General features: G+C 44.2%; 1 protein-coding gene across 3 annotated transcripts in view; it reads left to right on the top strand.

The window, feature by feature from the left end:
* The window catches only part of LOC309568167 (carnitine O-palmitoyltransferase 1, liver isoform-like), a 205,145-nt gene that overhangs the window by 31,894 nt on the left and 148,129 nt on the right, over positions 1-25,122 (top strand). The window contains exon 1 of one of the 3 annotated variants that reach the window (XM_082273798.1): positions 6,506-6,583. The exons of the other annotated variants lie outside the window; for them this stretch is intronic. The gene's annotated coding sequence lies outside the window, so the exon portion shown is untranslated. Of the gene's footprint in view, positions 1-6,505; positions 6,584-25,122 lie in introns of those variants that run through there. 3 annotated transcript variants of the gene reach the window in all.

Here is a 25,122-nt window from a genome sequence, read left to right as displayed (position 1 = left end):
TAAACAGCGGGAACTGCCGGAGTTAACTTTGCTAGTTAATGAGCAGGAGATTGGTTGCTAGGGGGACTATATAATCAGTTTGGTGCTGAGTAGTGCAAGGTGTACCAAGATGGCTGCCGCCGCCTTCTGCCTGCAAGCTTGTCGCTGTATTTACTAGAATACTATCGTAATAAAAAAGTATTAATGTATTAATATATTTAATTATATAAGGAGAGTTTACTGCTAAAATAAATGTGAAATTTAAAACTTTCCTGGGTGTAAGAAGATGTCGGCTGATGCCTTTCGAGTCCTGTCAGATTAGGAAATCTACAGAGATGTATAGTAACTAAGTAGAACTACTTCACTACTATACTTAAGAAATGCGGTATCTGTACTTTCCTGGAGTAGAATTTTTTTCTCCTACTTCCACTTTTACTTCACTACATTTTTTCGATGATTTCAATACTTCTACTCCAATATTTTTTTTTTGTGCTGCATAGTTACTCGTTACAATTATAAAAATGACCACCGCCAGAACAGTAGATGGCAGGTTTCATGAAGTTCAAAAAAATGTGTATAATGTCATGTGTAAATCAGCGCATACGAAAATAAATGCTACTGTATATATAAATAAAATGGTCTACATATCTGCTGTTAAGGGGAAAGAGAACCTCCCCCAACCAAGGAGAGTCACAAGCGTACATAGACCTTTTTTCTGGTAAGAGGCTGATTTTGCTTTTTTCACTGGAAGTTGAGAGCACAGGTTTTGTAGTTTTGTTTCACTGGAAGAGTCTATTTGGATATTATTTTGCACTTACCTTCATCCGCCGGGTAAGGGGGAAATCCACAAGGTGGTGGGAGGAGTCTGCACCTATTATTTGGAATAGCACCTGTTTGATTCCTGCACCTTTGAAAATATATTCATCTTGTTTTGTCACATATATATGGTATTATGGCATTATATATATATGGACTTTTTATTGACTTTGATTTCATACGCTCTTCCTTTATTTCATTATTGGAATATATTGTTGTATATCACATTGGTTTATATATGATTTTGCGCACCAATAAGCTGTGGAGAAAAAAAACATGCAGGGAAGAGAAGGAGGGATGCTTTAAAGGGGGAAGGGAGGGACATACTTTATCTGTTTTTGTTTACAAAACTTGTACTTTATACAAGTGTGGAAATCTATTGGAACGCATAGTGGCCATGTTGGAAGGCATGGAGCATGCGCAGTAAGCATATTTTTCTCAGAACGTCACTTCCGTTACATTTTCTGATGGGTAGCGGTATACTGATAGAACAGCGGCACCCGTACATGTGTGAACTTAGTGGACAGATCTCCTGCTGCTCATAATAGAGTCCGTCCCATGTAAAATGGGCCTACGAAGGAGAGGGAGGAGAGAGGAATTTATTAACTTTGGATGAAGGTCTGCTTTAAGAGACCGCTTTCACTAACCAGACGTGCTGCGCTACATAAAACACACTTGCAACAGAGAGCCCTTTCACGCTGCGGCACTTTTCAAGCTCTTTGGCGCAAAAAAAAAAAGGAAAAGCTCACAAAAACCTATTCCTTTTAAAATCAATGAATACTTTCACACTGGGGAGGGTGGTGAACAAAATCATGCAAGCAGCATCTTTGGAACATGTTTGGAGCACTAAAAAAACATCTCAAAAATGCCCCTCTATAAATGTGTAGCACTGCCCCCTAGAGGACTGCTGAGAATTAGCCCCCATTCACACTGGGGCGACCTGTCAGGCGACCAGGTAGCCATAGGTCGCCTGGCATAGAGAAGCTGTGGACCCGTTCTAATAGGAGCGACACAAGTCGCTCCGACTTAGAAAAAGGGTCCGGAGCTTCTTTGGGGCGACCTGGAGCGACCTGCATTGACTTCAATGTTATGAAGTCCGTGCCGGCCGCTCCGAGGTCGCGGTGCGAGCAGCGTGCCGCGACCTGTGAGGTCGCCCCGGGAAGTCGGATCGCCCCAGTGTGAACGGGGCCTTACACTTTCTGGATTCCCATGGGTTACCCTTAGCAACTGATAGCAGACAAACAGCATTGAAAGTCCTTGGCTCATTCAATAATCAATCCAGGGGATGTTGGGTTTCGTGTTTTTATTTACAAACTGGGATAGGAGAAGGGATGAGTGGGATACTCCCAACTATTAACTATGCACAATCTTGAGGACAACTAGCTGCAGTGTGCGGCAAGGCCGCTGTTTCGCCTTGCCACTGAAGTGAAGATAATGTAGAAAATTCATGTTTAGATTAGGATTTTAACTTGGCGCCCCCTTTACTTTCACTGCCTGTGTGTGCTGACACCCGTCCACTGACTCTATCCACTGGAGTGGTCCCCTTCCTGGGCAGACCCCTTGGCAAGCTTCCCTGTACTCACGGACACTGTTTTTCCAGAGTTGCTCTGCCCTCTACTCCCCCAGTCAGCTTTTCTGGACCTCCGGATTCAGCACCACACTCCTGGTCCACAAGGCCGGCCGCCTGTGACCACCATCCACAGCAAACAGGAGGAGAGACGGCAAACAAAGAGCTGGGGGGGGGGGGGCACACCCTGAACATGCATTTCTAAAGCTGGTGCAGCTATGAACCAAGCGACATGCATCCGTCACCCTCCTCCTGGGACCTGACTTCCCGCCCAAAGACCCCCCTGCCTCATGTGCTCTCGGCTTTTAAACCCTATCCCATGATGCACCTCTCTGGGTGCCAACCCACTGGGACGGTTACAAAAGCCTGTGTATCATTGGCCAGGTTTACTCCACTGTCCAACAGGCCTCCCTATTGGATACAGTGGGGACACTCCATCAGACCAGATGAATATACACTGAGCACAATGAGCAGGCCTAACTATCGATCAGGCTCCCCTGATAAGCAGAGAGAGAGCAACTAGGTTTTACCTGCCACTCTCTTGATAAGCAGACAGAGCAAATTACACTCCCTACCTAGCACCTATCTAGGCGGGTGCTACAAATGAATGGGAATCTCCCCAATAGTGCCAGAAAAGCGCCTATGCGATCCGATTCCTGTCCAAATTGACAGTTCGCACTGCAATATGCAAACTAATCTGGGGGTGTCATTAACTTTGTATTGACACTCCCAGCAGTTCGCATATGGCAGTGTGAACTGCCTGCTAGTCGGGTGCGATGCAGGATCCAGTGGATTTGCAGGGTTCCCGCATCGTGCCAATGTGAACTGGTACGAACATGAATGGGACTGCCTGCACAGGGATGTCCGAAACACCTCCGTGCACGTAAAACCGGCCCTCACATGGGAGTACGCTGTTGTACAATCGTGTGAGCAAAGCAAAAATAAAAACAGTATTTATTTTTAAAAAAATATTTATTTCTGCAATAATTTTAAAGGGAGAGAGGAATTTCTTCCAATGGGTGAAAGTTAAGGGCCCGTTTGCAGGTCTGTTAAGGTACATAAACCTCTTGCCGACCCCCCACCGTAGTATTACTGCAGCAGGGCGGATCGGCTGCGCAAAACCAGGTAGTACTATGTGATTTCGTACACGAGGTCTCTGTGGTGTGCAATCGGCACTGCTCCTCCCGCGATCGTCAGACAGGCAGCTTACTTATGTAAACAAAGCAGGCGAGTCTTCTGTCAGACAGGCAGGGAGAGATCAGGAGTTTCAGCTAAGCTGAAACTTCAATCTCTCTTTGCCTGTTACAGAAACCCCCCCCCCCCCCCCCACACACACACACACAGTTATGCCTCGTACACACGCATCGATAGTTGACCATGAATTTTCGGCCAACGTCCAATCGGCCGATTTTCGGCTTGTTAGTATGATGCTTCCAACAACCGACTGCGACTTTTCGGCCAAATAAAATCTGGTCTGCATGCTATAAAATTTTTGTTGGCCGTCAACACAACGGCCGATTTTCCATCAGTCAGTACAGATTTCGGCAGACAAAAATCTGATGAGCAAGACTGGGCATGCTCAGAGAAGAAAAAACACACGGAAAGTAAACCAGCACATGACATCACTTCTGAAGTTGGTTTTTGTTGGCCGAGAAAATTTGTGTGCAGTCTAGAGCACATTTCAACCAACACAGCAACACTGGACAAAAGACGGCATTAGTAAGCATACTTAGGTACACATTAACCCCTTTAATCACACCCAGTGTTAACCCCTTCCCTGCCAGTGTCATTTATACAGTAAGGCCCCGTTCACACTGGGGCGACGCTACTTGCCGGGGCGACCTCACAGGTCGCGGCGCGCAGCTCGCACCGCGACCTCGGAGCGGCCGGCACGGACTTCATAACATTGAAGTCAATGCAGGTCGCTCCAGGTTGCCCCAAAGAAGCTCCGGACCCTTTTTCTAAGTCGGAGCGACTTGTGTCGCTCCTATTAGAAGGGGTCCACAGCTTCTCTATGGCAGGCGACCTACGGCGTCCTGTCAGGCGACCAGGTCGCCTGACAGGTCGCCCCAGTGTGAACGGGGTCTAACAGTGCATATTATTTAGCACTGATTACTGTATTAATGTCACTTAAACCTCAAAAAGTGTAAAAAAAATGTCAGTTACGGGGCCCGATCTGTCCGCCGCAATGTCGCAGTCCCGTTTAAAATTGCTGATCGCCACCATTACTAATAAAAACAAAAAAATAAATAAAAATTTAAAAAATCTATCCCGTAGTTTGCAAACGCTATAACTGTTGCGCAAACCAAATAAAATACGCTTTTTGGGTTTTGTTTTACCAAAAATATGTAACAGAATACAAATTGGCCTAAAATGATTTTTTTTTATTTTTTTATTGGGAATGTTTTATAGCAGAAAGTAAAAAATATGGCGTTTTTTTCAAAAATGGTCAGCCATGTCAAATGAGTGGGCTGCCCTTCAAGAGATGCACAATAATGTACAAACCAACACTCTTCAATAAGGGTGCATTTAACCACTTCAGCTCCGGAAGCTTTTACCCCCTTAATGACCAGGCCATTTTTTGCGATTCGGCACTGCGTTACTTTAACGAAAAATTGCGCGGTCGTTAGAACTACCTAAAGAGGAAGTTTCCACTTTTGAGTGGAACTCTGCTTTAAAGACCACAACATAAAGGGGTATAGAATGTACAACATACAGGGGTATAGAATGTACAACATACAGGGGTATACAATGTACAACATACAGGGGTATAGAATGTACAACATACAGGGGTATACAATGTACAACGTACAGGGGTATAGAATGTACAACATACAGGGGTATAGAATGTACAACATACAGGGGTATACAATGTACAACATGCAGGGGTATACAATGTACAACATACAGGGGTATACAATGTACAACATACAGGGGTATACAATGTACAACATACAGGGGTATAGAATGTACAACATACAGGGGTATACAATGTACAACATACAGGGGTATACAATGTACAACATACAGGGGTATACAATGTACAACATACAGGGGTATAGAATGTACAACATACAGGGGTATACAATGTACGGTTAACAGCAAACACACACACATCATTGTATTCTAACTGTATTGTCTTCCTTCACATTGTAAAGCGCTGCGCAAACTGTTGGCGCTATATAAATCCTGTATAATAATAATAATAATCATAGGTTGAACTGGATGGACGGATGTCTTTTTTCGACCTCACAAACTATGTAACTATGCAACATTTTAGTCAGAACACTGCAACACACCTTGCGCTGCACTGCTCCTTAGCCCTGGTTTACACCAGTGTGACTTGTAATGCAATTTGACAGGTCCATTTCGCATAACAAGTCGCACCCTATTGTCTGCAATGAAACTGTTCAAATCGGTGCAATGCGGACTTTGCGGTACCGTACGGATTTGAAAAAAGTTCCTGCACTCCTTTTGGAGATTTTAGGTGCGACTTGCACAGGCATGTTTGCATGCAGTCACACAGATGTCAGCACCTGAAATCGCACTGACATGCGGTTTTGAAATTGTGCAATTTCAAGTGAAGTTGCATGATTTCAAAGCCGCATTCTGTGTAAAAGGGGGGCTAAAAGATGAGTTGCCACCCAATTCAGAAAGAACTGCACCACATCACACCAGCTGGTATCGCCATGTGTTTTGTGTTAAGTTTTAACACGTGTTTTACTAAAACGCAGGCCTTGCAAAGGCCCTGCATCCAGCTTATTATTATATTTTACAACACTAGCATAAAAAAGCTGACAAAAAAGTAAGTTTACTCTTTTATTTTTCAATGCATACATTTTTCATTTTTATATAAGCCCATGGGGTCAGTTGCCTTCATACTAACAGGCATCCATGTCTGCCATTTCAATAAAACTGAATGATAGACATGAGCCCTCACTGAGTGTAGAGAACTCTGGTCAGCTCAAATAGTACAATGACATTCAAAGTCCAACAGTAAGGTGGACCTTCAACGACTTCCTGAAATTACAACCGCTGTACATTATAAACACAGCCGACATCCTGTCAGCGACCATTGCTAAGATAACACAAGTGCGCATGCGCCCCCACCCCGCTCGGCTTTCCGATGTGGCATCGGAGCATGCGCGTCACCACAAATTAATACCTACGCGAGAACTATCGCCTGCTGCCGCTGTGTGGTCCCGAGTGATGCCGGTATCGGTAAGTACCGGACGGGTTGGTAGGGCGGTTCCTTATCATTACAATGCATAGAGTTCTGACCGTGGTCCCTTTCTTTTCTCACACAGTGCAGGCCGGTCACCCCGAGCTCTATTAATAAGTGAGTGCTGGTAATGATGTCATGGAGCTGAACTCCAGGCAATGAATGAGGGCGAACCAGCTTCTCCAGTGACACCCACACTGGGGACATTCTCCCTAGCAACCAATGACACCACACACTAAAGCTGTTACCCCTAGTGACCAATGACACCAGACACTAAAGCTGTTGCCCCTAGTAACCAATGACACCAGACACTAAAGCTGTTGCCACTAGCAACCAATGACACCACACACTACAGCCCTTTCTCCTAGCAACCAGTGACCCCACATGCTACAGCCCTTTCTCCTAGCAACCAGTGACCCCACATGCTACAGCCATTTCTCCTAGCAACCAGTGACACCACACACTACAGCCATTGCCCCTAGCAACCAGTGACACCACACACTACAGCCATTGCCCCTAGCAACCAGTGACACCACACACTACAGCCATTGCCCCTAGCAGCCAGTGACACCACACACTACAGCCATTGCTCCTAGCAACCATTGACACCACACACTACAGCCATTGCTCCTAGCAACCAGTGACACCACACACTACAGCCATTGCCCCTAGTAACCAATGACACCACATACTACAGCCGTTTCTCCTAGCAACCAGTGACACCACACACTACAGCCATTGCCCCTAGCAACCAGTGACACCACACACTACAGCCATTGCCCCTAGTAACCAGTGACCCCACACGCTACAGCCATTGCCCCTAGCAACCAGTGACACCACACACTACAGCCATTGCCCCTAGTAACCAGTGACACCACACACTACAGCCATTGCCCCTAGTAACCAGTGACACCACACACTACAGCCATTGCCCCTAGTAACCAGTGACACCACACACTACAGCCATTTCTCCTAGCAACCAGTGACACCACACACTACAGCCATTGCCCCTAGTAACCAGTGACACCACACACTACAGCCATTGCCCCTAGTAACCAGTGACACCACACACTACAGCCATTGCCCCTAGTAACCAGTGACCCCACACACTACAGCCATTGCTCCTAGTAACCAATGACAACCACACACTACAGCCATTGCTCCTAGTAACCAATGACAACCACACACACTACAGCTGTTGCCCCTAGCAACCCTATAAAGTTTATTATTTTATTCCTAAGAAAACCAAACTGTTCTGCGTCTTTACTTTTGCTGTGTAAAGCTGACCACACACTAGTAGAATTTCCTTCTATTCTCCATTTTAGGAATGTTCCGAATTCATTGGTTTTGTTTTACATTTCTTCAGTTACTTCCTGGTTTCCAGGCCTGGGCAGATGATGTCCTACATTCCAAGAGTCTTCAGGAGGGGATTTTTATAGTTAGGCAAACATTCCTGCCTGCATGCCTGTGTTCAGATAAAATGTCACACCCGGCAGAATAAGTAACCCACGTCACTTCCTGTAAAACCGCATGCATTGCACATGCGCAGCGCATCATACATGACGTTTGTCCCCTGAGGAATTTCCCTGTCAAATTCCTTGACCGGCGGTGCAGCGCATGCGCACTGCAACTACTCTGCCAACCGCTATAAGTGCGCATGCGTGCAGTCAGCCTGAATGATTGGCCGAGTCTCGGATTCGGCAGACAGTGATGTACAATAATTAATATATATATTACAATAAATGTACACGTCTGTTTGTGTATATAATTTAATATTAAGTACATTTTATTTACTTTGACTTTCCTTCCACTGAATTAATACATATATTCAAAGAAATTGAAACGTGTGTGCCATGGCTTTGTGTGGAATGCAATGATGCTGTACGGCATGGCATTGCATGCCGTACAAAGCCATGGCACACACGTTTCAATTTTCAGTATGTCACAGTACATGTTTGCATTCATGGTTCCCTCAATGAACTGTAGCTCCCCAGTGCCGGCAGCACTCATGCAGCCCCAGACCATGATACTCCCACCACCATGCCTGACTGTAGGCAAGACACACCTTTCTTTGTACTTCTCAACCGGCACACACGCTTGACACCATCTGAACCAAATAGGTTTATCTTGCTCTCATCAGATCACAGGATATGGTTCCAGTAATCCATGTCCTTAGTCTGCGTGTCTTCAGCAAACTGTTTGCGGGCTTTGTTGTTCATCATCTTTAGAAGAGGCTTCCTTCTGGGGCGACAGCCATGCAGACCAATTTGATGCAGTGTGCGGCGTATGGTCTGAGCCCTGACAGGCTGACCCCCCCCACCCCCTTCAACCTCTGCAGCAATGCTGGCAGCATTTATATGTCTATTTACATACAACCTCTGCATATGATACTGAGCACGCGTACTCAACCTCCTGAACCTGTCCTGTTAAACCGCTGTATGGTCTTGGCCACCGTACTGCAGCTCGGTTTCAGAGTCTTGGCAATCTTCCAGTGATGGCAAACCTTGGCACCCCAGATGTTTTGGAACTACATTTCCCATGATGCTCATGCACTCTGCAATGTAGTTGCTCATCATGGGAAATGTAGTTCTAAAACATCTGGGGTGCCAAGGTTCGCCATCTTTATGTAGAGCAACAATTTGGTTTTTTTTTCAGATCCAAAAAGAGTTCTTTGCCATGAAGTGCCATGTTGAACTTCCAGTGACCAGTACGAGAGAGTGAGAGCGATAACACCAAATTTAACACACCTGCTCCCCATTCACACCTGAGACCTTATAACACTAATGTGTCACATGACATCGGGGAGGGAAAATGGCTAATTGGGCCCAATTGGGTTTAGACATTAATGGCTGTGTGAGTTATTTTGAGGGGACAGCAAATTTACAGTGTTAGTCCCGGTTCACACTACCGCAACTTGTCAGGCGACTGGTCAGCCTGACAAGTCGCAGTCCATTCTGTGCTACAGGAACCGTTCTAATAGGAGCGACTCAAGTCGCTCCGACTTAGAAAAAAGTTCCTGTACTTCTTCGGGGCGACATCAGAGCGACTTGCATTAAGTTCCATTATGTGTAGTCCATGCAAGTCGCGCCGAAGTTGCGGTGCACGCGACTTCACAGGTCGCCCCCGAAGTCAGATTGCCATAGTGTGAATCGACACTCAGTCCCGGTTCACACTTGTGCGATGCCGGAAGGCTGCAAATTCGCAGCCTGTTCCCGCATCGCAAACACACCTCTGGCAGTTCACACTGCCATATGTGATACGCAGGGGGTGTCAATTAAATGTTAACGACACCCCCAGTCTGTTCGCATATCGCAGTGCGATCTGACAGTTCGCAAAGGATCGGATCGCACAAGTGTGAACCACTCTGCGATCCGATCCTGATGCGGCTGAAAAAAGGGTCCTGTGCGAGTTTGGTGCGGGTACAATGCGAATTCAGCCATACAAAGTGTATGGCTGAATTCGCATCCGCACATCCGATCGCATGTAATGAAGGAGCAGTGCGCTCTGAATTACATGCGATCGCCGCACTCGCACAAATGTGAACCGGCCCTTATACAAGCTGTACACTCACTACTTTACATTGTAGCAAAGTGTAATTTCTTCAGTGTTGTCACATGAAAAGATATAATAAAATATTTACAAAAATGTGAGGGGTGTACTCACTTTTGTGAGATACTGTATATATGTGTATGTGTGTGTGTGTATATATATATAATACACACACACACACACACGTTCCAATGAATATATATTAATGTTCCTGTCCGCTGTTTGAATCCGAGACTCGGACGATCATTTAGGCTGACTGTATGAATGCACGGTTATAGTGGTTGGCAGAGTAGCTGTTAAACGACGTAAATTTCGTAAGTGTTTGTGTAATTTTGGAGTGAAAAGAAAACTGATGCAGCTACCACTTCTTATGAATGGTAAACTGCGCTATAATACATGTTTGGGTTTAATATTACTTTAAGCCAATCATAGATCAGATCTCTGCTGGTTCCGTAGGGACCATCCAGGATTCGATCCCTCTATGAGCAGGTTGGTTGTACTGAAGTGGATCCTTCAATAGACTTCAGCACAGCCAGCCTGTTGGATTTTTCGCATGTGATTACTGCCAGTTGGGAGGGGGGGAATCAAGCGATTTTCTTTAGAGATACACAGATATATTGGCCGTCTAAAATTAGATTGGGATTATCGGCTTTTTGCCAATAGAAAAAAGGTGCCGATTATGGCATGCTGCGTCCCCTAGTGGCTTCCATGCAAAGTTGCGTCCCCTAGTGGCTCCCATGATAAAATGCCAACCAGATCATTTTTGATTTAACTTTTTTTTTTCGTCCATTTTTGGCCAAGTAAATTCTGAATTTTGGGTTTTCTGGTAAATTCTGAATTTTTGGCTTTGGAAATTTTCATTAACGGTGCACCCCTGATTTTCTTTCCTTCCACCCGTAGTGGAAGAAGAGAAAAATGCATCATCTGTGGTTTGCTTTAGCAACATCCTAGGAGTTTTCTAGTCAGGCTTCATGAGGTATATGAATGGCCACACCCATAGCACCTATATTCAACTTTAGTCAGAGCTGTACAGTCTTTCTTTCTATAGACGCCCGTTATCTGCAAAGGCAGTTTTATTTGGTAAAGGTGAGCATTATTTAGCTGCTTGAAGACTGGACGTGGATTGTGCACTGACCATTTGGAAAGTCTATGGTGCAGATTTCTGGGGGAAAAAAAACCCTGCAACGGCCAAACGCCAGGAAATGTGTTTTTTTTTTTACCAGATTGTTTGCATTTCGAATTTTACTTTAACAAATTGGGCATACAATACAGTGCAGCCGTGCAGGGCCATGTTTACCTACCTGGGGATGGCTGGGTGTTGTGTGCATCCCTGTACAGGCAGTTCTGTTGATGTCTATGGGCATGGTCAGGTGTTGTGTGCATTCCTGTACAGGCAGTTCTGTTGATGTCTATGGGGATGGTCAGGTGTTGTGTGCATCCCTGTACAGGCAGTTCTGTTTATGTCTATTGAGACACACTGGCTGCAGGGACACATTTGCATTGTCCCAATATGACATCGGTGTGGGAGCGGGTGCTGGCCCCCAAATGCAGACAGCGGGGGTTCAGGGGCAGACACCTGCATGGATGTCATATTGGGAAATGGTGGCTGTGTCTATATAGACATGAATAGGACTTCTGCCCAGGGATGCACGCAACACCTGTGTATCCCTATACGGGTAAATGTGGTCCTGCACAGGCTATGGTATTTTACGCCTTGTCTGAATAAGGCCCCAGAAAAAAATGTAAGCGCTTGGGCCCAATTTACACAGCTCTGACACTCGTAACCTTTGAATAGACTGATTGTTTATGCAGCTTTAGTTTTCAGATTCTGCATGCGGGTTCTGTGTTCCTCCTTAGACCTCCTGCTCTCTAGCTTCCTTGTCATCTCCTCCCATTCTGGCCTCCAGGACTTTTCCTGAGCCTCTCACAACCTATGGAACTCCCTACCCCAATCTGTCCAATTATCTCCTACTCTTTTTGCTTTTAGACAATCCCTGAAACCCATTTCTTCAGAGAATCCTATCTTGCCTTTTACCTAACCTCACCTGTACTTTAAAGTGTTACTAAATCCACAACCTTTAAATCAGTCTGTATATGCAATAAAGCATGTTTTAATATACTCACTGTGAAACCTAAGGGGTTAAACCTTAGTATTGTGTAAAAATGGTGTTTTGATCTTGTATGCACAGATTCTCCTCTTCTTCCACTGACTCCAGAACCGGTCCAGATAAGGCACATGCTCAGTTTGGTGTATATTGCTTGCCCCCATCCCCCATCTCGCTGACCTGGAGTTCTGCGATTACCCGCTGTGAAACATGTCGCTGCTTTACCGGTCCGGGATTGGAAATCCCCAAAGCCTAATTTCCTGAACGTACCTCTCTGCATGTACAGATAGGAGGCTTTCTAATTGGTCTGCGGGGTTTTCAAATCCCCGAGCTGGTAAAGTGGCAAACCGATGTCTCACAGCGGGTGATGGTGGGATCGAGGGAGGGGGGTGTAGGGGGTCCATTGTAAGTTCACCTTATCGATTTTCTTGTAGAGGTGAACTTGCACTTTAATTTTCTCAGCTCCTCCCCCACAGCTATTTTTTTTTTCTCTTTCTGCTCCTAGAAGCTAAATAGTTCTCCTAAACGCTTTTTTTTTTTTCCTTCATGTACTGTAAAAATGCTAATAAAATGATAATGCTACTACAAGCTGGCACAAAAAATGCTATTATCAACATTTTTCATCCACGTTTTCTTCTAGCCTGATTTTTGAGCTTATAAAAAACGCTAGAAAGTATAACTAAAGACAATTTTTTTTTTTTTTTTACCCCCCCCCCCTCCCGCTGGCTGCCAGAAGGCGGAAGCGGGCATTCAGGTCATCTGACCGCTGTAATTGGCTGTCACAGTGGTCACATGATCGGAAAGCTAGGTGCATCTCCTAAAATTAGAATATCATCAAAAAGTTATTTTTTTAGTAATTTAAAATAAAAAAAGTGAAACTCCATATATTTTATATAGATGCGTTACACACAGAGTGATTTATTTGAAGCATTTTTTTCTTTTAATTTTTGATGATTATGGCTTAGAGCTAGTGAAAACCCAAAGTTCTGTATCTCGGAAAATTAGAATATTACATAAGACCAATAAAAAAAAAAAAAAAAAAAATAGAAAAAAGGATTTTTAATACAGAAATTTTGGCTTACTGAATAGTATGTTCCTGTATAGTATAGTATGCATTTAATACTTGGTCGGGGCTCCTTTTGAATGGATTACTGCATAAATGCGGTGTGGCATGGAGGCGATCAGCCTATGGAACTGCTGAGGTGATAGCGGCTTTCAGCTCATCTGCATTGTTGGGTCTGGTGTCTCTCATCTTCTTCTAGACCAGGGCTTGACAAATTTGCCTGAAATCTAGGAGCCAGCTAAAAAAATTAGGAGCCAGTTTTATTTTTTTAAACTAACAACCAAGCTTTATTTAATAAAACGGATACTAAATTTACACATAAATACGACTAGAACCCCACTCTCCTCTATAGCACAATTGGATGGAAACAGACTGTCTGTCTCTTTCCATCCGATGCCATCTGATCCGATCCATTGGATGGATAGAAAATAGAACCACCATCCGTCTGTTTTTGGCGGACAGGATCAGATGGCGGCAGATTACTGCTGCATAGAGGAGAATGAAGGGTCCAATCAGGTCTGCCTGAAAAACTGACAGGCGGACCTGATCAGACAGCCTGTGAAAAAAATGTATTATTCATTATTATTTTATTTTTTTTTTTTAATTTAAAAAATAAATTAATAATAATAACCACACTCCCTGTCCACTTACCAAAGGTAACTGGACAGGGAGATGAAGCCTGCAAAAACTTCCCTCTCATCTCCTCTTTGGAAGGAGATGGGAAGGCATTGAGAACAGGCAGTGGAAACAGTCATTACTCCCGGCCACCACAAGAGGGCACCAGTTCCCCTTTGGAAGCCTCTCTCATCTCACAGAAGAAGGCCGAAAAGCCGGGGCCTCAATTTTCGGACGGCACGGAAGTCCGTGCACTCGGGGAGGTGGTGGGGGCGCAAAAGGGACAGGACACCTCCTGCAGGGCACCCCAGGCGCCAGGTCGCTAATTCTAGTCGCAAATGCGACCTAGCGCCCGGGGTTTGTCGAGCCCTGTTCTAGACAATACCCCACATATCCTCTATGGGGTTTAGGTCAGACGAGTTTGCTGGCCAATCAAGCACAGTGATACCATGATCATTAAACCAGATATTGGTACTTTTGGCAGTGTGAGCAGGTGCCAAGTCCTGCTGGAAAATGAAATCAGCATCTCCATAAAGCTGATCAGCAGAGGGAAGCATGAAGTGCTTAAGAGTTTCCTAGTAGAGAGCTACACTGACTTTGGACTTGATAAAACACCATGGACCAAAACAAGCAGAATCCAAATTGCATGAGGTCCAGTGTGAAGTTTCCAGTCTGTGATGATTTGGGGAGCCATGTCATCTGCTGGAACACACCAAGGAAAGGAATAAAGTTGTAAAGTTTAAACCAGGGTTTGGTTATAAAAATATTATTCCAAGTTTTGAACATAGCACGGAGCACTGTGCAATCCATCATGGGAAAGAGTATGGCACAACTGCAAACCTACCAAGACATGGCCGTCCACCTAAACTGACAGGCCAGGCAAGAGAGCATTAATCAGAGAAGCAGCCAAACGGCCCATGGTAACTCTGAGGGAGCTGCAGAGATCCACAACTCCGGTGGGAGAATCTGTTCACAGGAAAACTATTAAGCCCTGTACACACGATAAGAAAATCTGTAGGGAAAATTTGTCCGACGACCGATCTGCCGATTTTCGGATTGTTAGTATGGTGCTTTCGACAGCCGACACCGACTTTTCGGCTGACAAAATCCTGATGTGCAGGCTATAAAATTTGTTGTCCGTAATACAACGTCCGATTTTCGTCTCATTAGTATAGATTTTGACGGGAAAAAAAAATCTTAAGACCAAAACTAGGCATGCTCAGAGACGAAAGAACACATACAAAGCAATCCAACACATGACATCCCTTCTGAAGTAGAATTCTGTCGTACGGGAAAATTCGTATGAAAATAACCTCTTCACTTTCCACATCAGACTAGCATGCCACAAAAAACGGATGACAGATCGTTCGATAATCTGATCGTGTGTACGGGGCTTTAGTCGTGCACTCCACAAATCTGGTCTTTATGGAAGAGTGGCAAGAAGAAAGCCATTGTTGAAAGAAAGTCATAAGAAGTCCTGCAGTTTGCGAGAAGCCATGTGGGGGACACAGCAAACGTGGAAGAAGGTGCTCTGGTCAGATGAGACCAAAGTTGGCCTAAATGCAAAAACGCTATGTGTGGCGGAAAGCTAACACTGCACACTACCCTAAACACACCATCCCCACTGTGAAACATGGTGGCAGCATCATGTTGTGGGGAGGCTTTTCTTCAGCAGGGACAGGGAAGCTGGTCAGAATTGATGGGAAGATGGATGGAGCCAAATACAGGGCAATCTTAGAAGAAAACCTGTTAAAATCTGCAAAAGACTTTACTGGGGCAGAGGTTCACCTTCCAGCAGGACAACGACCCTAAACATACAGCCAGAGCTACAATGGAATGGTTTAGATCTAAACATATTCATGTGTTAGGCTGGCCCAAAGTCCAGACCTAAATCTAATTGAGAATCTGTGGCAAGATTTAGGCCCCTTTCACCATGTCTGCCGTCGGACGGAGTCCGTTTTTCTCAGCGGGGGATCGATCCGCCGATCCCCTGCTGAGCAGAAGGATGACAGCTGTTCTCTGCGCTGTGTGTGGAGACACAGCTGTCAGTTCCCCATAAATCTCTATAGGGGAATCGGATGAGAACGGACCGTCGGTCCTTTTCTCATCTGATCCCATCCGATCCAATCCGCTGGACGGATGGAAAATAGGGTTTCCATCCGTCCAGATTTGACGGATCGGATGTCAGCGGACATGTCTCCGCTGACATCCGATGCCCCAAAGGGATGTATGGGGGGGACCGTCAAAAAAAAACCCAGACAGGCGGATCTGAACTGAGCCTGTGTGAAAGAGCCCTAACAAATTGCTGCTCACAGACGCTCTCCATCCAATCTGACAGAGCTTAAGCTATTTTGCAAAGAAGAATGGGCAAAAATTTCACTCTAAATGTGCAAAGCTGGTAGAGGCATACCCTTTGCAGCGAAAGGTGGTTCTACAATGTATTGAGATTGAGGGGCTGAATACAAATGCGCGCCACACTATTTGTAAAAAAAAATTAAAACCATTTATCATTTTCCTTTCATGTCACAATTATGTGCCACTTTGTGTTGTTCGATCACAAAAATCCCAATAAAATACATTTATGTTTTGGGTTGTAGCATGACAAAATGTGGAAAATTTCAAGGGGTATGAATACTTTTTTCAAGGCACAATATGTACCTAAAAAGTCAGTTTTTTGAAAAAAAAAAAAGTAGGACATTTATTACAGAAAAGATTTTGAGGTTCCTTTTTATTTAGGTTTCATTAAGGCTCCGTTCACATGTAGGCGTTTTTGGGGAGTTTTTCTGCTCTAGGATCAGCTCTCAAAACGCCCAACAAGACAAATCCTATTCATTTCAATGGCCCCTGTTCACATCTTAACCTTTTTTTTCACGCTGTAAGCAAAACGCCCAACGCTCAAAAAAGTACATGAGCTTCTTTTTGGGCAGAATACAGGCGTTTTCCATTGGTTTCTATTCAATCTAAAAACGCCTGCACAAAAAACGCCTGTAAATCGCGGTAAAAATCGTGGTAAAAAACGCGCGAAAACGCTACGCTCAGGTGTGAATGTAGCCTTACACTGGGACTTTACAAACGCTTTTCTTCCTGGCAGGAGAAGAGCCGCTTCAAAATGTGTTTATGCATGTCAAGCACTTGAGTGTTTAATTATCCAGAATATTTATTGTGGCCATTGAAATGAAAAGAAAACGCTCCAGCGATAAATGTTCCTAGCACTTAGGTGTGTTTACCTACGTTTAGGTGTGTTTACCCGCGTTTAGGTGCGTTTTGGAATTTTTTGGCCAAAACACTCCTCTGTTGAATACACAAGTGATGGGTTTTGTTTTCTGTATTAAAACTCTCTCCTTCCTCTAAATTCCTGTAGATGCCTTTTGTGTGCTTTGACACATAGGTGTGCTTTGACACATAGGTGTGCTTTGACACATAGGCTAACATGGAGGGGCTTTTAGAGGCAGAAAAATGCCCTGTATTAAGGTAAAAAATGTCCCGGTAACAGTATCCACCATGCTTCCCTCCCCTCCCAAATACTTACAAGTCCTCACTTGATCTAGAGGACTGCAGTTTCATTGTCAATACCATATCATCTTTACACAGTTGCATAGTGCTGACCACATTCTTCTGCATAATGGCAATGGGACAGAATGATTGCAGTAGCATGACTGCTGGATAAAACTTTTTTAGGTACTTGGGAGCCTTTTGAAGCATACAGGGCTGTTGTAGATATTCTGGGGAACATAGCGGTGTGTGTTATCTGCTCGTCCCAAACGTTTTAACTGTAACGAAACAAGGGAAAGCTTGGTAATGGTCACCTGTGGACTGGTCATTAAAATGATTGTAAAGTCTCATTTAAAAAAATAAATGTTATACTTACAGTATCTCACAAAAGTGAGTACACCCCTCACATTTTTGTAAATATTTTAATATAATGCTGACCAATTTGATGCAGTGTGCGGCGTATGGTCTGAGCACTGACAGACTGACCCCCCACCCCTTCAACCTCTGCAGCAATTCTGGCAGCACTCATACGTCTATTTCCCAAAGACAACCTCTGGATATGACGCTGAGCACGTGCACTCAACTCCTGTATTCAACCATGGCGAGGCCTATTCTGAGTGGCACCTGTCCTGTTAAACCGCTGTATGGTCTTGGCCACTGTGCTGCAGCTCAGTTTCAGGGTCTTGGCAATCTTCTTATAGCCTAGGCCAGTGATGGCGAACCTTGGCACCCCAGATGTTTTGGAACTACATTTCCTATGATGCCCATGCACTCTGCAGTGTAGTGGAGCATTATGGGAAATGCAGTTTCAAAACATCTGGGGTGCCAAGGTTCACCATCACTGGCCTAGGCCATCCTTTTTTTTTTTTTTTCCACAAAAAGTTTTTATTGAGAAAAAACATCATAGAGCATTACAAGATATCGACTTTAGTCCAGTACAATAGACTATTACAGAGTAAGGCATCTGTGGTCATAGGGTAAGGTATCAAATACAAGAACCAAAGTGAAATGCATACAAATGTAGTAACACTCAGGGCGTGAAGAGATGAAGCACAAAATTTGCAGATTTCTTAAAGATATCATAAAACTCGGGGCAGAATTAAGCACAGGTAGATTAGAATGGGCGCTGCCATATAGTTTAAAGCTGGTTACCTGTGTATGGGGTTTGTGAGCTCATTGTGGAGACCAAGTGAGCTTATAGAAAGTTAGGAGAATTTGTGTAATGGGTGCAAATGTTATGGTCGGGCGGGCCCAAAAGGCCTAGGTCAGTGATGGCAAACCTTGGCACCTCAGATGTTTTGGAACTATGTTTCCCATGATGCTCATGCACTCTGCAGTGTATTGAAGCATCATGGAAAATGTAGTTCCAAAACATCTGGGGTGCCAAGGTTCGCCATCACTGGCCTAGGCCATCTTTATGTGGAGCAACAATTCTTTTTTTCAGATCCTCAGAGAGTTCTTTGCTGTGAAGGTGTCATGTTGAACTTCCAGTGACCAGTATGAGAGAGTGAGAGCGATAACACCAAATTTACTACACCTGCTCCCCATTCACACCTGAGACCTTGTAACTCTAACAAGTTACATGACACCAGGGAGGGAAAATGGCTAATTGGTGCCAATTTGGACATTTTCCACTTAGGGGTGTACTCATTTTTGTTGCCAGCAGTTTAGACATTAATGGCTATGTGTTGAGTTATTTTGAGGGGACAGCAAATATACACTGTTATACAAGCTGTACACTCACTACTTTACATTGTAGCAAAGTGTAATTTCTTCAGTGTTGTCACATGAAAAGTTAGAATAAAATATTTGCAAAAATGTGAGAGGGTTTTATTTTGTGAAATCCTGTACCTACCCTGTGCGGTTGGTTTTGCACAGAGTGGCTTGGGTCCCTCTTCTTTGCTCCTGCCCCCACCGCAAGCAGCTTGCGGTGGGGGCACCCCAGCAGAGTCACAACTCCCTGTGTCCATTCAGATATGGAGCTGTGACCCAGCCCCGCCCCCTCTCTCTCCTGATTGGCTGAGTTTGATTGACAGCAGCGGGAGCCAATTACGCCACACTGCTGTATTAGCCAATGACGAGGGGAGTTCCGGGCAGCTGAGACACTCCTGAAACATTGCTGGATGAAGATGGGCTCAGGTAAGTATGAGAGGGGCTGCTGCACACAGAAGGTTTTTTTTTTTATCTTCGTGCATGAGATAAAAAAAGGCCTGCCTTTTGCAATCCCTTAAAGTTCTCAGCTGATGACAAGCTGCTCTTAAAGCGGAACAAAGCCCACCAGTTTAATGGTTTCTCAAAACGGTTGCCTTCAAAGCATGCCTTAAAGCGGAATTCCAGCCTTTTCACTCACCTGTCCAGCGATGCGGCCGCCCGAAGCCTCGATCCACTTCCCTCTGGTCTCGGCGGCGCCGGCATCACTGGTGTGGGCACCCGGCTGTGACAGTTTGCGGCTTCACAGCCGGGTACGCACTGCGCATGTTGATTGGCCGGCAATCTTATGGGACCTCTGACATGTCCCAGAAGATTGCAGGGAGGGAGGGGGAGAGGAGAACTTACGTTCAGGGCGCCGCGGCGCTCCGAGCGGAAGTGGGAGCGGGTACCTGTCAAAACTAGGTACCCCCCCCCAAAAAAAAATGACATGCCAAATGTGGCATGGCAGGGGGTTATTACTATCTAAAACGGAAGTTCCACTTTTGGGTGGAACTCTGCTTTAAATGATAACTGTTACAGTTACTAGTGTGCTTATGTTCGCAGTCTACCAAACTATCAAGCCACCAAATGGCTGGTGTCCTCCTAACTGATCATGTGCAGCACCTGCAGATCAAACCAACGCTAAGATGGGTGCTTCATTGGCTGTGAAGGGTTGGAAGGGTTAGTTCTGTTTTTACTGTCAGTGTTCTTTGATTGCAGGCCTCAGCCATGGCTATATGAAGAATGATCACTTCATTCCAGTTCAGAAATGCAGGTCCGGATACATTTACACAGCAGTTTAGAAGCAGATCGTCTGTTTAGTTTAGATATTTGTGTTCTAAGGTGAATAAATGCTGCCTCTGGAATGATGCAGCAACATTGTGTACTAGGGCCACACACAGACTGGCTGATTAGCCGTGGCCAAAACCCTGGACGCACACAGTCTGTGTACATGGTCAGTTTAAAGTGGAGTACACACTAGTAGAAAATCTGCCGAAAATTCCCATCCGAGGTAAAATCGTAAGATTTTCGCCTAGTGTGTACACAACTTTCAGAAGCCCATGCCGGCATTTTCAACGAAAAAAAACAGAGAGACAAACACCAAAATTTTTATCGTCCGTCCCCAGGTGACCAATTTTCATTTAAAGGGGAAGCAGTACGTCCGCGAAAAATTGGATATGAAAGACCGCGCATGATCTGAAGTTGCTGACTACCCGGAAGTCTGGGAACAAATGTCCCAAAAAAAAAAAAAAAATCGGACGAGAAATTTTGTGAACATTATGCACTGTCAACTAAAAGCGATTATGAACGCTGAACAAGAGAGAGAAAAATCGGAAGGATATTTCGCCCGATTTCCGTCAAGTGTGTACGAGCCTTAAGGCTACGTTCACATGTTGGCATAGTGGATCGCGGGCAGAATTAAGAGCTTCTTTGGGGTGTTGTCATGCCACCCACGATTTTGTTTGCGCGATGTTACCGCTATTTGGCAGGCGGAAATCGCGGCAACATCGCACAGCGTTTGGGGTGCCATTGCAAATCAACGGCAACGCACAGGCGTCCCGCGATTTGCAATGATTTCCGGATCGCGGGCAGAATAGCGGTGATTCTGCCCACGATCCACTACGCCAACATGTGAACGTAGCCTAAGACTCTAATTACACGTATCCGCAAAGATGAGCAGTTACATGTGAATGGCAGCGGCTCCGTTCATTGATTTTATACTAAGTACAAATGTGACAGTGGCTGCTAACATTCTGTATAGTATAGTGTTTACAACTGCTGGCAGGAATCTGCTGATTTTTGCCAAAGCCACCCATGGCCATGTGACTGAAGTCTAACTAATTCTGTATTTAAATCCAGAAAAGATTGTCCTTCTCTTCATACTTGTCTTGGGTCAGTGACTTAAAGTATTTAAAACGAGAGTCGGCATGACAGCTACACAAGTCGAGGACAGCAGTGGCATTACTCGCGTTTCACCCATGACAGGTTTTCATTGATGACTTGTTTCATTTCAAGGAGTTGTTACTTTTGTATCCTATATACTGAATTTTCCTGGGACTGCCTGGCTTATATTTTAACAGACATCTGTTCGCTTTACACTGGGGCATTTTAATAATTATGTGGAAGTTAAACTTCAGTGGGAACGATGCGTCTGTTCCTTGCGAGTAATGTTTTCATTGGGTGTGGATAATGCCGTGACTTTTGCTCTAAATACATAATCACGTGGATGAGTTTACTTACTGATGCTGGAGTTCACGTACAAGTTTACATTTGGAACTTTACCTTTCTAAAGTTACATGGGAATTATTCTAGTGAGATCGAGTCTGCAACGGACTTAAAATCTAAAGTTAAAATATTTTTTTTTTTTCAGAATGGTCGCCCTTTTTTTGTTTATAGCGCAAAAAATAAAAATCGCACAGGTGATCAAATACCACTAAAAGAAAGCTTGATTTGTGGGGGGAAAAACAATTTTTTTTTTAGTACAGCGTCCGTTGTCCGTTAAAATAACACAGTCCCGAATCGCAAAAAATGGCCTGGTCATTAAGGGGGAAAATCTTCCAGTCCAGATGTGGTTTAAAAAGGCCTGGATTCTTTCCTAGGTGTTAATAATATAACTAGGTACTAATATTTATATGTAAAGTTGATCCAGGGAATATCCGTTTGCCTCTTGGGGGATCAGGAAGGAATTTTTTTCCCCTTCCTCTGGATCAACTGCTGGTATAGGATTGTGTATATGGGATTGTATGGTTGGGTTTTCTTTTTTGTTTTTTATTGGTTGAGCTAGATGGACTTTTTTAACCTGATTATGTAACTTTAATGTATATCTAAAACCCCCTTTTTTTTTTTTTTTTTTTTAGCTTTGGAATAAGTGGGCGATAGTTAAAACCCCCTTTTTTCACTTGCTGCTATATAGCATTCCAAAAAAAAAATTTTTTTCATCATTTTAGGCCAATTTGTATTCTGCTACATATTTTTGGTAAAAATAAAAAATCCCATAGGCGTATTTTGATTGGTTTGCGCTATCGTGTCTACAAACTAGGTAAAAGATTTGTTGTTTTTATTTTTTACTAGTAATGGCGGCGATCAGCGTTTTTTTTTTTTTTTTGCAGGACTGTGACATTGCAGCGGACAGATTGGACCCCCTAACTGACATTTTTTACTTTTTTGGGGGTACCAGTGACATTACTACAGTAATCAGTGCTAAAAATATACACTGTTACTGTAATCATGACACTGGCAGGGAAGAGGTTAGGTGTGAGCCTGGGGGTGTTTTCTAACTGTGAGAGGGGGATGGGCTTGTGAAATTAATACTGAGACCTTTGTTCCTAAATAGGAGGAACACAGGAGCTCTGCATTGATTCTTGACAGAACAACGGCCTACTGTGTTTACAACAGCAAGCCGCCATTCTCTCTTTACAGGGAGCCATCACGAGGGTCCGGCGGCAATTGCGCCCCCCCCCCCCCCCCGGATTGCTCCCGTGGACCGCCGTACAGGTACGACGATTCTTGGGAACCTGCCGTCATTTAACTGTGGCGACTGGTCGGCAAGTGGTTAAAACAATCTACTGAGCTGGCCAGAACCACCTCTGTAGGGAGTCTATTCCACATTTTCACAGCTCTTACAGTGAAGAAATCTTTCCGTATTTGGAGACGAAATCTCTTTTCCTCTAGACGTAAAGAGTGCCCCATTGTCCTCTGTGATAACCTTAAAGTAAATAACTCAACACCGCGTTCACTATATGGACCCCTTATGTATTTATACATGTTGATAATATCCCCCCCCCCCCCTTAATCTCCTCTTCTCAAGAGAGAATAAATTCAGTTCCTCTAATCTTTTCTCATAGCTGAGCTCCTCCATGCCTCTTATCAGTTTGGTTGCCCTTCTCTGCACTTTCTCCAGTTCCCCGATATCCTTTTTAAGAACTGGTGCCCAAAACTGAACTGCATATTCCAGATGAGGTCTTACTAATGATTTGTACAGGGGCAAAATTATATCTCTCTCTCTGGAGTCCATGCCTCTGTTAATACAAGAAAGGACTTTGCTTGCTTTGGAAACCACAGCTTGGCATTGCATGCTATTATTAAGCTTATGATCTACCAGAACACCCAGATCCTTCTCCGCTATGGACTCACCCAGTTGTACTCCCCCTAGTATGTATGATGCATGCATATTCTTAGCCCCCAAGTGCATAACTTTACATTTATCAACATTAAACCTCATTTGCCACATAGTTGCCCAATGAAACAGTGCATAGAGGTCAGCTTGTAAGTTGGAGACATCCTGTAAAGAAGTTATTCCATTGCATAGATCCTATATCATTTATAAAGATATTAAAAAGTAAGGGTCCCAACACTGAACCTTGGGGTACATCACTGATAACTTTAAACAATTCAGAGTGAGAATCATTGTCACTTCAGCCCCAGGAGGTTTTACCCCCTTAATGACCAGGCCATTTTCTGTGATTCTGCACTGCGTTGCTTTAACAATTGCGCGGTCTTGCGACACTGTACCCAAATACAATTGATGTCCTTTTTTTTCCCCATAAATCAAGCTTTCTTTTGGTGGTATTTGATCACCTTTGTGGTTTTTAGATTTTGTGCTATAAACAAAAAAATAGCGTCAATTTTGAAAAAAAAAAATATATATTTTTTTTACTTTCTGCTATAAATTATTCCCAATAAAAAAATGGGAAAAAAAAGGGACCCAAGAAGAGGAGGGTCTGGGCTGCTCTGTGCAAATCCACTGCAACAGAGCAGGTAAGTATAACATGTTCATCCAAAAAGAAATAAAAATTTGCTGTAACTGCGTATAGTGTGAGCTAGACTTCAGCTTCAATTTGTAAGTGTATCCAAACCTGTTAATACATCTAACACTCCCCTCCCCCCAGAATAAAAATGCTGCTGTCCAAAAGTGTCTCTTCCTCCAGAGTGGAGACACTCGTGTACAGAAGGTGCATTATTGGCCATATCACCAGGTGAAAACAGGGGGGAAAAAGCCAAGCCCAACCCCTGAAAGACAGCCGCACCCCATAATCCATAACCACACTTTGTGCACTGGTCCAAATGATTTTGCTGGAACTGGAAAGAGTCCAGAGAAGGGCAACAAAAATAATTAGGGGAATAGAGGACATCAGCTATGAGGAAAGACTACAAGCACTGAACCTATTCTCTCTGGAGAAGAGACGATTGAGGGGGGATATGATATCAATGTACAAATACTGTACTGGCGACCCTAGCATAAGGAACAAACTTTTTAGAGAAAGGGAATACAATAAGACATGTGGCCACTCACTAAAACTAGAGAAAAGGCGGTTTAACCTTAAAATACGCAGGGGGTTCTTTACTGTCAGAGCAGTAAGGATGTGGAATTCTCTTCCGCAAGCAGTCGTATCAGCAGGGAGCATCGATAGTTTCAAAAAACCATTAGATGGGCACCTTAAAGACCACAACATACAGGGGTATACAATGTACGGTTAACAGCAAACACACACACACATCATAGGTTGAACTGGATGGACATCTC

This window comes from Pelophylax lessonae (assembly GCF_965119305.1).
Source record: "Pelophylax lessonae genome assembly, chromosome: 12".
Lineage (NCBI taxonomy): Eukaryota > Metazoa > Chordata > Amphibia > Anura > Ranidae > Pelophylax > Pelophylax lessonae.
The sequence above is the reverse complement of the archived record's forward strand: the minus strand, read 5'-3'. Positions and strand labels throughout refer to the sequence as shown.